Source organism: Mytilus galloprovincialis, chromosome 1 (genome assembly GCF_965363235.1).
Source record: "Mytilus galloprovincialis chromosome 1, xbMytGall1.hap1.1, whole genome shotgun sequence".
Lineage (NCBI taxonomy): Eukaryota > Metazoa > Mollusca > Bivalvia > Mytilida > Mytilidae > Mytilus > Mytilus galloprovincialis.
This window is the reverse complement of record NC_134838.1, coordinates 31,961,524-31,974,231: the sequence shown is the minus strand read 5'-3', so window position 1 is coordinate 31,974,231 and position 12,708 is coordinate 31,961,524. Positions and strand designations below refer to the sequence as shown.

The window sequence follows — 12,708 nt, the reverse complement described above, 5'->3', positions numbered from 1 at the left end:
GTAGGTGTAATGGTCCTTATAATTATGAATCCTATTCTTGTTCAAACATTTTACCTAGACACCTATGAAATAATTCTTTGAAATACTGAACCTTGCTGCATTAATTTTTATTGTATTTTTATTACTGCTCATCAAAACATTATCTTGACCCCTTCTCTCTTACATTATTGTACATATACTCTTTACTTTTACTGCACATTAACCAATTTCAATTATTTAATATACATGATTGGGGACTGGGTTTTAAGCTAACAGATACCTTGGTAGCTATTACACCCAAATTATGTCCTGATACTCTTGGCATTAACAATAATTGTTATTGTAGTTGTGTGCATTAAACCAGTGATGAATATATGTACTGTAAATCAATTGCTTATATTTCAAAAACTTTGAAAAGGAATCTGGTCCAATTGCCTGTTTGTCACTGCTAAATTATTGTCTCACTAGCAATTGAAATCTCATAATTTTTATTCAGTAAGGAAACACAAGAGTGCACACGCTGAAATGTCTTGCCTTCTTTACTAATCATTGATATTATGTTGATAGTCCTAGATATAAAGCTTTATTTCAACTGTCACATAAACTTAACATTAACCAAGAAAACTTAGCATTGACCAATGAACCATGAAAATGAGGTCAAGGTCAGATGAACCATGCCAGGCAGACATGTACAGCTAACAATTCTTCCAATCAACAAATATAATTGACCTATAGCTTATAGTTTAAAAAAACCCAGACCAAAACACAAAACTTTAACACTGAGCAATGAACTGTGAAAATGAGGTCAAGGTCAAATAAAACCTGCGCAACTGATATATAGATCATAAAATATTTCCATACACCAAATATAGTTGACATATTGCATAGAGTATTAGAAAAAAAAGACCAAAACTCAAAAACTTAACTTTGACCAATGAACCATGAAAATGAGGTCAAGGTCAGATGACACCTGCCAGTTGGACATGTACACCTTACAGTGCTTCCATACACCGAATATACTAGACCTATTGCTTATAGTATCTGAGATGTGGACTTGACCACCAAAACTTAACATTGTTCACTGATCCATGAAATGAGGTCAAGTGAAAACTGTCTGACGGGCATGAGGACCTTGCAAGCTACGCACATACCAAATATAGTTATCCTTTTACTTATGATAGAGAGAATTTCACATTACAAAAAATATTAACTTTTTTCAAGTAGTCACTGAACCATGAAAATGAGGTCAAGGACATTGGACATGTGACTGATGGAAACTTTGTAACATGAAGCATTTATATACAAAGTATGAAGCATCCAGGTCTTCCACCTTCTAAAATATAAAGCTTTTAAGAAGTTAGCATACACAGCCGCCGCCAGATCACTATCCCTATGTCAAGCTTTCTGCGACAAAAGTCGCATGCTTGACAAAAACCTGGAAGCTACATGGAGCTTGAATATCTCATATGGTAATATATGCCATAATTATTTTAACATCAAATTCATGACAAAAATGAATGTCATTGTAGTAAAAGCAGTTGTAATACTGCATTTTTTTATGCATAAAATCTACTATTTAATCAAAAGTGTTTATAATGTATCCATTTTGAGATCGGGTTAACCCTGTTTACACAATAATAATTCATTTGCGAGATAATTTTATTACTGTTTTCTTTTTGTTGATAGCAGATCTTTATTTGTTGGGCTATAAATATATTCACACTTTTTGATGAATGGCCAATTGAAACTATTCTGTTTTGGAAAATTGTAATCAACTTTAGTCTTGTGGTTTTTTGTTGTTGTTGGGATGCTGTCCAATGAACCTATACCCCAAATCTCCTTGTATTCATATGTTTATATATTTGGAAAGAAGTTAAATCAGATTTAACTGTATCATTTGGCTAAAACTGAGATAAAAATATTCTTTATATCTATTTTAATTATTAACAACAATACATGTATGTTCATGATTAATTTATGAAGACATACAAATTTTTGAAAACAACAATCAATAAAACGAAAATAAATATTTAAAAAATGCACACAAATTTTCATGAGCAGCTAGTATGCACTTCAATTCACTCATTGAAACATGAATAATCCTTGTTTGAGAGTGCATTAGTCTTGTGTAAAAGTTATTTTTAAGTGTGAGTCTATTCCATTTATTTATACATGTAGAATCTCTGCAGGCTTTCAATGCTTCTCATGTAACTTGATAAACTTCCAATGATTAGGTTGACATAATTGTGATCTGAAAATATATAAACATTTTTTTTATAACTTTGTAACTTCTGGTAGGTAAGGGATGTATATGGTATGCCATTGTTTGTCCATCCATCCTTTAAAATCATTATGGCAACACTTTGTTCAATATCTCAAAGTAGTAGGGGCTAACTAAAAAAGGTTTTTATTTGGCCCAGATATTACTGCTAATTTAACAGTTATCCTAAATATTTCAAAATTTGTCCAAACTAGACTAAGGTACACCATATTCAGAAAATAATGGGGTTTTTTTTACAACTAATCAGTTACCATGGCAATAAACTTAGACCAAATTTGTAAAATTTCTTAATTTTCTTTGTTTTTTGTCAAATAAAATTATATTTTAGACTGTAATGTGCCCATCCAAGAAAAAAATTATATTTACTTTAGTGAGATTATGTCAATAGTTATAATAAAGGTTTTCTTAAATTATTTTGTTGTTTTGGAAACTGCATAATTTCTATATTTGTCCTCGTCTTCATGATGTAATTGTGACCTTATCAGACAACCAGATGCTCTGCAGGGCGCAGTTTTTTTCGACCGCAGAGGTTGAACCCTGAACGGTTGGGGCAAGTATGAACACAACATTCAAGCTGGATTCAGCTCTAAATTTGGATTGTGATTAGATAGTTGACACAGCATAGGTTTCTGACACAGAATGAATGTGGTCTAATGAACTTAAAATATTTTTTTTTGCCTTTGAGCAATTCACTATGCTGTTGAATATTAATCCTCTCAAAAAAATGTTTGAAGAAATTTTCTTTTTATTTATGAAATCTGAAATGAGAAAAATTTAACCCCCCCTCCATTTTTTTTTTTTTTCACATCCTCCTTTCCCTTTTTCCAAAACTGATCTCAATTCAAATTTCTAATAATGGAGTTTGCAACAATAACTACTCATTTAAATACATCATAAAATATTAAAATGTAAAATAAAGTGCTTGTTATCACTGAATGGTAAAGATTGTTTTAATTTATCAGTTGGTAGTAAAAGTGAATATACATTGTATATTGTATAAAACAATGATTTAAGTTGATTCAACTACTATTCTGGACAAAGAAAGATAACTCCAATTGAAATATCAATTATATATATTGTATAAAACAATGATTTAAGTTGATTCAACTACTATTCTGGACAAAGAAAGATAACTCCAATTGAAATTGCAATTAGATATTTCTTGCTATTGCGCAATACTGTGCAATTGAAAATATTTGCTATTGCACAATACTGTGCAATTAAAGATTTCTTGCTATTGCGCAATACTGTGCAATTGAAAATTTCTTGCTATTGCACAATACTGTGCAATTGAAGATTTCTTGCTATTGCTGAATACTGTACATTTTTAGATTCAGCATATCAAAGAACCCCAAGGATTCAATTTTTGTTAAGGGAGCTACCATTTGATTTTTATGGGGGGGCTAGGATGAAATTTGAAAAAAAATAGGCAGGACAGGAGTTTTGAGTAAAAAAAAAGGCAGGATGAGACACTTACAAAAAAAAAAAAGTCAGGACGACAATTTAGGTAAAAAAAGTCTGGATAAACTAAAAAAAAAAAAGGCAGGACCGAACAGAGTGAAAAATAAAAAGGCAGGACAGAGATTATAGCTAAAAAAAAATGCAGGACAAAATTTTTCATCCTAGCCCCTCCATAAAAATCAAATGGTAGCTCCCTAAATCAAACTAAGTTTAATTTTGGACCCTTTGGACCTTAATGTAGACCAATTTGAAAACGGGACCAAAAATTAAGAATCTACATACACAGTTAGATTCGGCATATCAAAGAACCCCAATTATTCAATTTTTGATGAAATCAAACAAAGTTTAATTTTGAACCCTTTGGGCCCCTTATTCCTAAACTGTTGGGACCAAAACTCCCAAAATCAAACCCAACCTTCCTTTTATGGTCATAAACCTTGTGTTTAAATTTCATAGATTTCTATTTACTTATACTAAAGTTATTGTGCGAAAGCCAAGAATAATGCTTATTTGGGCTCTTTTTTGGCCCCTAATTCCTAAACTGTTGGAAACAAAACTCCCAAAATCAATCTCAACCTTCCTTTTGTGGTCATAAACCTTTTGTCAAAATTTCATAGATTTCTATTTACTTTAACTAAAGTTATAGTGCGAAAACCAAGAAAATGCTTATTTGGGCCCTTTTTGGCCCCTAATTCCTAAAATGTTGGGACCAAAACTCCCAAAATCAATCCCAACCTTCCTTTTGTGATCATAAACCTTGTGTTAAAATTTCATAGATTTCTATTCACTTTTACTAAAGTTAGAGTGCGAAAACTAAAAGTATTCGGACGACCATGCAGACGACGACGACGCCAACGTGATACCAATATACGACCAAAAATTTTTTAATTTTTGCGGTCGTATAAAAAATATTATGTTTTTAATTCATGTTTCTTAAATTTATGCAATTCCAAACATCATGGGGCTTTTTGGAATAGTTTATATTCTTGGACAAAAAATAGTCCTTTAATGCCCTTCTCCTTTGCTTTGAACAATTTCTCATGAAATTTTAACACAAAATTTAGATTGAGTTCCCTTTATAAGTAATTTTTTGGAGTCTCTTTCAAAAGTTGCAGGACCTATCAGATTTAGGGTATTTTTCACATCTATTAAGCTTGAGTGTGCTTAGAGTAAATAATCTAGATCTATACTAAGTGTCTTTCAGTTGTTTGTATGTAATAGTACCTGACCATGCCCCCTTTTTCTTGGTTTTATTTATTTCTACTTGTATCCATCTCATGATGAGTTAAGATTTAAGTCTTTTTCAACTGAATTTTATAGTTTGTTTTTATTTTGTACTCTTACACCACTGTCCCAGGTAAGGGGAGGGTTGGGTCCCAGCGAACATGTTTAACCCGATACATTATGTATGTCTGTGTCTGTCCCAAATCAGGGGCCTTTAATTCAGTGGTTGTTGTTTGATGTGTCACATATTTGTTTTTCGTTCATTATTTTGTACATACATGTATGATAAATTAGGCCAAATTTCTAGTTTTAATTGTTTCACATTTGTCATTTTAGTGTATTTTATAGCTCTCTGAGTGGTATGGGCTTTACTCATTGTTTAAGACTGTACTATGACCTACTATAGGCTACAGTTGTTAACTTCTGTCATTTGGTCTCTTGTTGGAAGAGTTTTCTCATTGGCAATCATACAACATACTCTTTTTTAATATTCACAGTTTATAGCATAAACCATGTAGTTGTATCCACAATTTGATCATATAATTTATATCACCATATAGGAAATATTAGTAATTTAAAAAAAAAAAACGTTTGTAAGTATTTGCTTTAATATATAATTTGGTCCGGTATTTACTCAAATATATCTAGTAAAAAATAAATTTTGTAAACAAACCAATTTATAACTTTCATATATAGAAGACATACTTACGGTGTATCAGTTGATTTATATTGAAGCTACATGTACATGTACACTGTATATGTAAATTTTCTCAAATTTTCATTCTGTTAGATTTCAAGTTTTAACAATAACTGTTAAAATCTCCAAGGAAACATAGAAATCAATAACTGTGTTCATAGTTCTTCTGGTTGAGGGAGCTGAAAGTAATAATGAAATAATAAAATGAGTATAACTAAAAATAAATTGTTGAAATGCAAGGACCTGCATTATTTAACATATAAAAAGTTTGAAAATTAGGGGGAGAGAAGTATTATTGACAATAAAAAACTGAATGCAACCTTTTTTATAATTCTTTCACAGGCATCAATCTGTATCATCCTACTATACTAATTAAAGAAAGATATTGAGTGTTTAAGTGTCACCTACATTTGTAACTATAAAAAAGATTTGTCTACATTAATCAATTTCATAAAATATGGCTTCAAATCAAAATCAGTTTTCATGTTAACATTTTAAACATTGTTATTGAGCATTAATTTTACTCATTATTTACAAACATTTTTTTTTAGAACAATGTAAGTTGTCATTTTATTCCATGCAAGGCAGGATAATTAAATAGTATTTTTTTTATAAATTGATAAAATAATTAATCCATGCAAATAAAAATATTTAAAAAAAAAACCAATACCTATTATAATCTTTTTGTTTTATTCATTCTGATTCAATCTTAACACTGTGTTGTTATCTTTTTTGTCACCATCTGTAAGATAAAAATAAAAACATTAGAATTGATTACTGGCGTCTTAGAATTATAGTCAAAAGTGTTTTTTATTGCAGGAATAAAAGGTTTATTAAGAGTACATGTACATTGTATATATAAGGGCTAAGGCCAAATAAAATACTGTGTGTGTTTCCTATTACATCTTTGAAAATAAATGGTACGTAGGTAGGGAATTTATGTAATTCAACATTTTTTTTTTACATTGAGTCTAAGGGAGAGATATTCTGACTTAAACAGTGCTTATTGAAAAATTACAAAAAAAACTTTAAGGTAGGCAGCTATTTCCAAGCTTAAAACATATAGGGTTTAGTACAGAGGGAAATAGGAAACACACATATTTATTTATTTGGCCTAAATGTGGTTCTTAAAGGGTAAATAGAATACAGAATAATTGGACCAAAATTATAAAGATTTTACTTTTTTTTTTGGGGGGGGGGGGGGGTAATTATTATATTGTATAGACTATAAATTGACTGGATAATAATTCAATAAAATATAGTAATATCGAAATGGAAATGCTCCCATCCAGAATATTGTAAATTAATACATACATGACCATGGCGACATATATATAATAAAAGCAAATTGCATAACAAATTTAGTAATGTGTGTGTTACCCTATATTATTTTTCAATTATAATAATTTATGATTGTTTTATTTTTTTTATCCATGAAATCTAAATTGAGTTTTGAGAAATTCGGAGATTGGTGAATAAACAGAGTCTTAATATAATATACATGTAAGTCATGTAATACAGCCCTTACTGAAGTTCGTTTAAATAATGTATTTGAAGCCATGTGTCAATTTGGCATTATTTGCACCCCTTTCCCAGGAAATCCTAAATTTATCCCTATAGAGTCCAAATTTGTCTTTTGTAAAATATCTTTAATTCCACATGGAGCAGCTTCTCGGGTAAAATTTAGCCACTCTCCCAGCATTGTATTCTGTTCTTCAAACGAGTTTATTAGCTGATGATTGGGTGCCAGTTTATTAAAAGTATGTCCAATTTAATATCAAAAGCTATAGAGTTAAGTGTTCTTTCAACTTCACAGACGAGAAGATCATATTTTATGTTTCTTCCATAGGCGGATTTAGGGGGGGGGCCGGGCCCCCCTTTTTGGGAAAAAATTTGGTTGCTTATATAGGGAATCACTGAAGCGTGACTGGAGCGGGCCCCCTCTTAGGTCAGTCAGTGGGCCCCCACTTATGAAAATTTCTGGATCCGCCACTGTCTTCATTGACGAAGATTTTTTTTGCATAATGCAACAAAGTCGATCGAGTTTTCATGCCAGAATTGAATTCTTCGACCTAACGATACAGAAATTTGCAAATTTTTATTTTGTAAAATTATTTGGATTGAGTGCATTTTACTTACGGTTAGTGTTTTTATTCATATATACTGGTAAAGTTAATAACAATTATCCTCATTCATCAATGTTCAGCCATATTTGCTTCAGTAGCAACAAAAGGTCAATCCGGGTCAAACCGCTTGAAGAGCGCGTAACGAAAAAAGCCGAAGGCAGTGATTAGTGTAGAGTAGTATTCGGGCCCGTATGCGGATCGGAACTGGAACTGCCGGGGAGTTTGGGGTTAGGGTGTAGGACCTTTATCGGAACTCCGGGATCCGGGAATTCTATTTCCGAATTTCGGGTAGTCGGGATTTGATTTTTTTTTTAATTCGGGACCTCGCCGGATTTCGTGTTTTTAAGCCCGGGATTTCAATATCTGGATCCCTCCTCCCCTCCTCCCTCTATTATGGTTAAAGAAAAGAGGTCAGGGAAGTTTTGTGATACTTGTAACTGCAATTTAATATTTAGTGGAATGAGCGGTGAAATGTGTTCAGACTATTACATTTCGATTTTTTTAAAAATTTAACCAAAGTTTACTGCAAGGGGTGTTTAACGACCTCGATGATTATCCATGAGATCTCGCACTCGGTCAGCTCTAGGTTTTCACCTAGTTCATTATCATACAAGAATTGAGAAGCCTGTGGTTTACTAGTCTTATAATATGAGATTTTGGAGTTCATATTTCATTCAACGTTTTTTTATCGAATATTTCAAGGCTTTTTGACTATCAATGTTGACCCCCCCCTTTTCCAATTGATTGGATAAAACGAATGGATTGCCGCCCCTATTTCAAACTGAAGTCCTATAAACTGACTGGTATTCGAATTTGTTAAAAGAATAATTGGTATCTCTATTGATTCAATACCGTAATGCCGAAAATTTGTTTCCGCGAATTCCGAACAGCTAGAAATATATTCCCGAGTTTCAATTTGAGTAACTCGAATAATTCAAGCCCTTTCCATGTCCGATTTTCTCCCACACGAGAAATGTAGCATTCGTACATCAGCTGAAAAATACGACTGAATTATTCGGGTTACAATTTGTGTAAATCCCGAATGCACATAAAAGCAAAGGTCCAGCCCGACTTTCGGAAATGGACTGTTGTAGATTTCAGATTGATTTCCAGAAATAAAAATCATACAAAAATGTTTCACGCAAATATTCGTCTTCAGACATGTAAAGTTATACAACGGTTATTAGCCGGTCTGGATTGTGATAAAAAGAAGCGCATGCGATTCATAAAATATATAATGTCGTGGCTCAGGGATGTGTTGAATTATAGAGATGCTTATGCGGCACAAAGATAAGATTCATTTACCCAAATGTACTAAGAATTACCACACAACTTAAATTTACTTAAATATTGATTTGTTATCCTGTGCCAGACAGATGGCTGATATTCTGAGAAGAGACCTTGATGAAATGAAGTTTTATGAGAACAAAGATTTTGAAAACACGTCGCAGTGTTTAGATTTTAACAAAAAATAAGGCACCGAGGTCGAAAATAGTTGTAGTTCATAATGAAGAAAATGTCAACCGTTTTCTAGCTTGGCGATCTCCGCACGCACCCGAATATAATAGACAAATACAATACAATAGTACACAAAACGTAACATAAAGAACTTAAGACCGAGCAACACGAACTCCAACAAAACGGTATATATTTCATACAAGTATAGGACTATATGAAGCGTCGTAACTGTTGCGGCGACGTCAATAACGTTGTTGTTGTTTTTTGTTTTTTTTACACTCAAGATTCAACTTTAACAGGGTATAGCTTGAAAAGTAGCACGGTTGCTAAGGACTTTCTTTGCACCAATCGATTCCTCAGACATTTTAGAATCGTCTCATAAATTTAAAAAAAAATCGATTGTCTAATATAATAGAAAATCTTGGAAATGTAACAATTCCTGCCGAATTTCACGATTTTCCCTATATATCCTTTGTAATTTTGGTGTATGATGCTGTTAGCTTCAACAGCTCGTATCTCAAAAACGAAAACGGTTACCCCCTTTTTTTATTTTATTTTCCGATTTATTTTTACAAGCAGAATCTACATGTAAAATTTAAAAAACATCCATTGTGTAGTTTAATTACGTACACTTCGCCTTAAGATTTAAATTCATATAGATATGATCAGATAAACCAGAGGCGGATTTAGGGGGGGGCCGGGCCCGCCCCCCCCCCCCCCCCTTTTGGGGAAAAAATTTGGTTGCTTATATAGGGAATCACTGAAGCGTGACTGGAGCGGGCCCCCTCTTATGTCAGTCAGTGGGCCCCCACTTATGAAAATTTCTGGATCCGCCACTGTAAACCATGCATCTTTAACATGATTAGGATTTTAAAATCACCATGGTGACTGAGGGAGAGTTGGAATAAACCACGGTAGATTTTATGGTATCACGGGTGTCATTCGGTTTAACGAGAGAAATGGTCGTGAAAGAATATCTAACGGTGGTCAAGTATTGCGAGACGATCGTGAAAGCTCTGGTACCGAATCGTGAAAGATATTTAACCGAGAAGACATATGACAGGTCAATAAATAATCTAATTTAATTAATTACACAGACAAATTTACAACAAAATAAAATTGTCTGTCAAAATGGTTTAACATTATGATCACCAGTTTTAAAAGTACATATAGTTTTTACAAAACAACGAAAAGCAGATAGCTTCTCGACATTTTTAAATGACATAAAACATGTAAACAAACATGATTTTTTCACAAATTCGAATAAAATAATCTACTTTTATCCGGATAAGGGCATTCTTGTTGAATGAATCAAATGGTTCGTATACTGACTTTGAATAAACATAATCTGAAACTTGGTAAAAAAAGAAATATTTACACAAAATTGTTTTTTTTCGGATCGTGAAAGATCACGTACCGCTTTTTTGAAGATCGCGAAAAGGATCGTGAAAGATCTTATCCTACGAAGACGTTCAAATTATTCTTCAATTAAATGATAATTAATATTTGTTATTGGTATTAAGAAAAAATAGATTGGCCAAGAGCAAAAGTATTAATATTTTCAGAAAATGAAATGAAAAAGAAATAACAACTACGACAATAAGAAAAGACAATGGTGACAAAACGCCGATCAAAAACAATCCGGTGTTATATAGCCATTCTTCCCCCATGCCAGTTTTTCCCCCGGGGGAAATTTTGGATCATTGCCATTCTTCCCCCGCGGAAATTTGGCAATACGTAAACATATTATCACTTTTTCCCCATGCCAATCTTTCCCCCATAGAATAGATTTCAATATATCTATATCAGTCTGAAAATTAAACCCAACAGAGTTGGAAGTAGATTTTTATGCTGACAACTATTTTTTGTCAATTTCGACATTGTCATCCGCCTGTCTATGTGTCCACTCGTCTGTCTGTATTTTCCTCAGTGTTTTCTAATAGTCATCTAGTCGGTTTACTTTCTCAACAGGATATATATTCACAAATCTGTCTACATGTTTACCAGTCTGTCTATTTCCACTAGTCCGTCTACATTCAGGGCCGTAACTACCTATGAGGCAGGGGAGGCAACTGCCTCGCCTGAATTTTCTACACAAATTTTTTTTTTAAGTAAAAAAAATAAAATATTGACAATATGTACACGAAGAACTTTATATTATAAACAACACAAGTTAACAGTTTTAACAGTGTAATCATGATACGTGATATGTCTGTCATTTTTCGGATTTTTGATCGAAAGTAAACCGTTTCAGTATTTGTTTTATTTTCTTTTTCGTGTGGCCGTCCGTCTGTTATTCAGTATTGAGGGGGGGCAGTATTCGTATGAGAACACATATGAAACTATGCTTTCGATAATTTTGAATGAAAACTTAACTATTCACATTTATTTGGGGCTCAATTATTTAAGCAGAGGAAGTTCCTTTTGTGTTGTGAATCTTTAAAGATATCGGAAATTCGTTACCGGCTGAATCAGCTGTTGGATCGGTTTTTTTTTAAGTTTCCCGATCGTACGAGAACATTACATATATGGTCAATGCCTTAGTAGGTGAACACTCCCATTCGTTGTAGCAGGGACTTTCTATACTAAGTATATACTAGACTAGTATAGAAAGTGCCTGGTAGTAGTTATATACGTCTGTTCAACTTTCAACATTTTTGAAATTCAAGATCCTCGATAAAAAAAAATATCTTGCGTTTTATAATCTTGCTTTATATGTTTTTTTGAACTTACCAGCTTCTAAAAAAATATCTTTAAATACAGAAAATACAGATAATAATTGTTTGCATGAATATTGCTCCAAGGATCCAGCAAGCCAAAACTGATCTTTCTTAAAGTAAGGAAATCGAAGGAAACGGGTAATTTTAGTCATATCATTTGAGAAAAAAATCCACAGTCACAATGTATTTTTAATGTTAACAATTATAGGTCAAAGCCTTCAAGAGGGAACTAGCTTTGGCTCACCCCGAACAGCAATCTCAGCTTGTTTTTGCATAAAAGTTGCTTCCAGGTTCAAGCACTGAGTACTGGTGTTTCTTAATGTAAGGAAATCGAAGGGAAACGGGTAATTTTAGCCAATGACTGAGAGAAAATAAATCGGCCGGGGGCTGCGCCCCCCTACTCCCTACCAAAGGGGCTCAATTAGCGGCCCCCAAACCCCTGCCTCCCCTGAATTCAAACCCTAGTTACGGCCCTGACATTTTCATCGATCTTTCTATGTGTCTACTTGTCTGTCTGCATGTTTAACAGTCGGACTTCATATTCACCGGTCCGTCTATGTCTACTTTTATGTCTACAGGTCCACCAGCCTGTTTCCGTGTTCACTAATCTATCTATATGTTTACAAGTCAGTTTACGTTTCCATCTGTACTACATGTCAATATGTCTGTGTTCATGTTTATCAGTCCGTCTATATTTTTTTGCCGTCTGTAAATGCATTTTTTTGGTATAATTTTGTCTGATCATCCGAATCTTTAATATGC

At 33.0% G+C, this 12,708-nt stretch overlaps 1 long non-coding RNA gene across 2 annotated transcripts; it reads right to left on the bottom strand.

Annotated features, from left to right (window-relative positions):
- Window positions 1-1,900: 1,900 nt before the first annotated feature.
- On the bottom strand, window positions 1,901-7,990 carry LOC143071501 (uncharacterized). Of its 2 annotated transcripts, XR_012976911.1 has the most exons (4): window positions 7,782-7,990; window positions 6,313-6,384; window positions 5,655-5,821; window positions 1,901-2,230 (listed from the first exon to the last, which is right to left on the bottom strand). It is a non-coding gene; the product is annotated as an uncharacterized LOC143071501 (long non-coding RNA). The 2 variants fall into 2 exon arrangements; XR_012976912.1 differs by lacking the exon at window positions 6,313-6,384 and having other exon boundaries at window positions 7,782-7,987.
- Between the last annotated feature and the right edge of the window lie 4,718 nt (window positions 7,991-12,708).